This window comes from Dunckerocampus dactyliophorus, unplaced genomic scaffold (assembly GCF_027744805.1).
Source record: "Dunckerocampus dactyliophorus isolate RoL2022-P2 unplaced genomic scaffold, RoL_Ddac_1.1 HiC_scaffold_50, whole genome shotgun sequence".
In the NCBI taxonomy this organism is placed as follows: Eukaryota; Metazoa; Chordata; class Actinopteri; order Syngnathiformes; family Syngnathidae; genus Dunckerocampus; species Dunckerocampus dactyliophorus.
Window position 1 is genome coordinate 32,501 of NW_026559886.1, and position 5,000 is coordinate 37,500.

Consider the following 5,000-nt stretch of genomic DNA (forward strand, 5'->3'; position numbering starts at 1 on the left):
AGAAACTCAGGCCGAGCTGCCTGGAGCCCAGGGGCGGCTGTAAAGTCTGTGGAGTGCCGCTGTGTCCCTGGATGAAATGAGAAAAAAGGTGAAAAAATGGCAAAGTGTCAAGGGAGAAATTCAGAAACTCAGGCCGAGCTGCCTGGAGCCCAGGGGCGGCTGTAAAGTCTGTGGAGTGCCGCTGTGTCCCTGGATGAAATGAGAAAAAAGGTGAAAAAATGGCAAAGTGTCAAGGGAGAAATTCAGAAACTCAGGCCGAGCTGCCTGGAGCCCAGGGGCCGCGGGAAAGTCTGTGGAGAGCCGCTGTGTCCCTGGATGAAATGAGAAAAAAGGTGAAAAAATGGCAAAGTGTCAAGGGAGCTAGGCAGAAACCCATGCCTAGGGTCCTGGAGCCCAGGGGCGGTTCTAAAGTCTGTGAGAGCCGCTGTGTCCCTGGATGAATTGAGAAAAAGGGTGAAAAAATGGCAAAGTGTCAAGGGAGCTAGGCAGAAACCCATGCCTAGGGTCCTGGAGCCCAGGGGCCGCGGGAAAGTCTGTGGAGTGCCGCTGTGTCCCTGGATGAAATGAGAAAAAAGGTGAAAAAATGGCAAAGTGTCAAGGGAGAAATTCAGAAACTCAGGCCGAGCTGCCTGGAGCCCAGGGGCGGCTGTAAAGTCTGTGGAGTGCCGCTGTGTCCCTGGATGAAATGAGAAAAAAGGTGGAAAAATGGCAAAGTGTCAAGGGAGAAATTCAGAAACTCAGGCCGAGCTGCCTGGAGCCCAGGGGCGGCTGCAAAGTCTGTGGAGTGCCGCTGTGTCCCTGGATGAAATGAGAAAAAGGGTGGAAAAATGGCAAAGTGTCAAGGGAGAAATTCAGAAACTCAGGCCGAGCTGCCTGGAGCCCAGGGGCGGCTGCAAAGTCTGTGGAGTGCCGCTGTGTCCCTGGATGAAATGAGAAAAAGGGTGGAAAAATGGCAAAGTGTCAAGGGAGAAATTCAGAAACCCAGGCCGAGCTGCCTGGAGCCCAGGGGCGGCTGCAAAGTCTGTGGAGAGCCGCTGTGTCCCTGGATGAAATGAGAAAAAGGGTGAAAAAATGGCAAAGTGTCAAGGGAGAAATTCAGAAACCCATGCCTAGGGTCCTGGAGCCCAGGGGCGGCTGTAAAGTCTGTGGAGAGCCGCTGTGTCCCTGGATGAAATGAGAAAAAGGGTGGAAAAATGGCAAAGTGTCAAGGGAGAAATTCAGAAACTCAGGCCGAGCTGCCTGGAGCCCAGGGGCCGCGGGAAAGTCTGTGGAGAGCCGCTGTGTCCCTGGATGAAATGAGAAAAAAGGTGAAAAAATGGCAAAGTGTCAAGGGAGAAATTCAGAAACTCAGGCCGAGCTGCCTGGAGCCCAGGGGCGGATGCAAAGTCTGTGGAGAGCCGCTGTGTCCCTGGATGAAATGAGAAAAAGGGTGAAAAAGTAACAAAGTGTCAAGGGAGCTAGGCAGAAACCCATGCCTAGGGTCCTGGAGCCCAGGGGCCGCGGGAAAGTCTGTGGAGAGCCGCTGTGTCCCTGGATGAAATGAGAAAAAAGGTGAAAAAATGGCAAAGTGTCAAGGGAGCTAGGCAGAAACCCATGCCTAGGGTCCTGGAGCCCAGGGGCGGTTCTAAAGTCTGTGAGAGCCGCTGTTGCCCTGGATGAAATGAGAAAAAAGGTGAAAAAATGGCAAAGTGTCAAGGGAGCTAGGCAGAAACCCATGCCGAGCTGCCTGGAGCCCAGGGGCGGCTGTAAAGTCTGTGGAGTGCCGCTGTGTCCCTGGATGAAATGAGAAAAAAGGTGAAAAAATGGCAAAGTGTCAAGGGAGAAATTCAGAAACTCAGGCCGAGCTGCCTGGAGCCCAGGGGCCGCGGGAAAGTCTGTGGAGAGCCGCTGTGTCCCTGGATGAAATGAAGAAAAAGGTGAAAAAATGGCAAAGTGTCAAGGGAGAAATTCAGAAACCCATGCCTAGGGTCCTGGAGCCCAGGGGCCGCGGGAAAGTCTGTGGAGAGCCGCTGTGTCCCTGGATGAAATGAGAAAAAAGGTGAAAAAGTAACAAAGTGTCAAGGGAGAAATTCAGAAACCCAGGCCGAGCTGCCTGGAGCCTCAAAGCGGATAGAAATAGCGTGGAGAGCCGCTGTTAAGCCAGACGCCCTCTGGCGGACACAGGCAGGAGTTGCAGTAAATGCATTGAAGTCAATGGGCGAGAGTACCCAATGCGCCAAAAAAGTGCTGAAAATATGACAAAGTGTCAAATGAATGGGAGGCAATGGGCGAGAGTACCCAATGCGCCAAAAAAGTGCTGAAAATATGACAAAGTGTCAAATGAATGGGAGTCAATGGGCGAGAGTACCCAATGCACAAAAAAAGTGCTGAAAAAGTCCACACGAGCCTAGTCAGAAATGCAGGCCGAGGCGGCTGGAGCCCCAAAGCGGCTATAAAAAGCGTGGAGAGCCGCTGTCGCCCCGGAGGAACGGAGAAAAAGTGCTGAAAAAAGGCCCACGTCCTAACGGACCGAGGCGGAAGTGCAGGCGAGGCGGCAGGAGTCTGAAAACCGCTATAAAAAGCGTGGAGAGCCGCTGTCGCCCCGGAGAAACGGAGAAAAAGTGCTGAAAAAAGGCCTAAATCCTAACGGACCTAGGCGGAAGTGCAGGCGAGGCGGCAGGAGTCTGAAAACGGCTATAAAATGCGTGGAGAGCCGCTGTCGCCCCGGAGAAACGGAGAAAAAGTGCTGAAAAAAGGCCTAAATCCTAACGGACCGAGGCGGAAGTGCAGGCGAGGCGGCAGGAGTCTGAAAACGGCTATAAAATGCGTGGAGAGCCGCTGTCGCCCCGGAGGAACGGAGAAAAAGTGCTGAAAAAAGGCCTAAATCCTAACGGACCGAGGCGGAAGTGCAGGCGAGGCGGCAGGAGTCTGAAAACGGCTATAAAATGCGTGGAGAGCCGCTGTCGCCCCGGAGGAACGGAGAAAAAGTGCTGAAAAAAGGCCTAAATCCTAACGGACCGAGGCGGAAGTGCAGGCGAGGCGGCAGGAGTCTGAAAACGGCTATAAAATGCGTGGAGAGCCGCTGTCGCCCCGGAGGAACGGAGAAAAAGTGCTGAAAAAAGGCCTAAATCCTAACGGACCGAGGCGGAAGTGCAGGCGAGGCGGCAGGAGTCTGAAAGCGGCTATAAAACGCGTGGAGAGCCGCTCGGATGATTTTTCAAAGTGTCAAATGAATGGGAGTGAATGGGGCAGAGTACCCAATGTGTAAAAAAAGTGCTGAAAAAACGACAAAGTCCACACGAGCCTAGTCAGAAATGCAGTCCGAGGCGGCTGGAGCCCCAAAGCGGCTATAAAACGCGTGGAGAGCCGCTCGGATGATTTTTCAAAGTGTCAAATGAATGGGAGTGAATGGGGCAGAGTACCCAATGTGTAAAAAAAGTGCTGAAAAAACGACAAAGTCCACACGAGCCTAGTCAGAAATGCAGTCCGAGGCGGCTGGAGCCCCAAAGCGGCTATAAAATGCGTGGAGAGCCGCTCGGATGATTTTTCAAAGTGTCAAATGAATGGGAGTGAATGGGGCGGAGTACCCAATGCGCGAAAAAAGTGCTGAAAAAACGACAAAGTCCACACGAGCCTAGTCAGAAATGAAGGCCGAGGCGGCTGGAGCCCCAAAGCGGCTATAAAATGCGTGGAGAGCCGCTCGGATGATTTTTCAAAGTGTGAAATGAATGGGAGTGAATGGGGCGGAGTACCCAATGCGCGAAAAAAGTGCTGAAAAAACGACAAAGTCCACACGAGCCTAGTCAGAAATGAAGGCCGAGGCGGCTGGAGCCCCAAAGCGGCTATAAAATGCGTGGAGAGCCGCTCGGATGATTTTTCTAAGTGTGAAATGAATGGGAGTGAATGGGGCGGAGTACCCAATGCGCGAAAAAAGTGCTGAAAAAACGACAAAGTGTCAAATGAATGGGAGTGAATGGGCGGAGTACCCAATGCGTGAAAAAAGGTCTGGAAAAACGACAAAGTGTCAAATGAATGGGAGTGAATGGGCGGAGTACCCAATGCGCGAAAAAAGTGCTGAAAAAATGACAAAGTGTCAAATGAATGGGAGTCAATGAGTGTTTTGGTCGACCAGGAAAAAACGCGTTTACGGGAGAGGGTAAATCAGCCGAGAGGGGGGGGGGGGGTATACTTTACCCTCTCCCGTAAATGCCATTTTTCCTGGTTGACCAAAACACCTCCAGCACGATTTCGGAAACCCAGTTTTTAGAAACACTGACCTCCAGGGGAAGTACCGAGAAAAGCACACTTTTGAATCCGCTTTTGACGCACTGAAACACGGACGTGAGCTGGGGCTGTGCCGCTCTTGGAAAACCCCTGGAGGTTATTTTCTAAAACGGGTTTCCGCGTCCCCCTGGGCGCCCGTGTTGGGCCGCGCAAGGCGGTCCGGGCTGCCCACCCCATCTGAGTGCCCCGTTGGGCCGCGTGCATGGCAGGCATCCAAGGAAGGCTGATGAGCAGCGGTGATGATGATGATGAGACACCAGCTGCAATTTTGACAAAGTGTCACCTCTCAAGCATTTCCAAGCGTGACACAAACAAAAGGGAACGGGAACTTTGATATGAGTGACTTGTGCTTCTTTTTCTCCAAGTGTCACTCCACAGCTGGCACCCAGGCTGTGTGACGCAGGTGTCCGACGAGGAGCGCCCGCGATGGGCCGCGTCAGGCGGCCCGGGCCGCGCTATCACCTCCGGATGACAACATCCAAAGGAGCACGTTGGTGCTTGCTGGGAGTTTGCGCACGCGATAGGCGACGCCTGGCGGCCCTGGCCGCACCTCGCCAGCGGGTAATGACGACCGCGAGCGCCATGCTGCGCCGATGGAGCTGTCCGAGGAGCGAGAGCGCCCGCCATGGGCGGCATCCGGCGGCCCCTGGCCGTGCTTCGTCTGCGGGTCGCTCTCCACCTCCGGGTGGCCAATCCGAGGTGTCCGCAAAGTGTGTGCGCTCGCCATGGGCGGCATC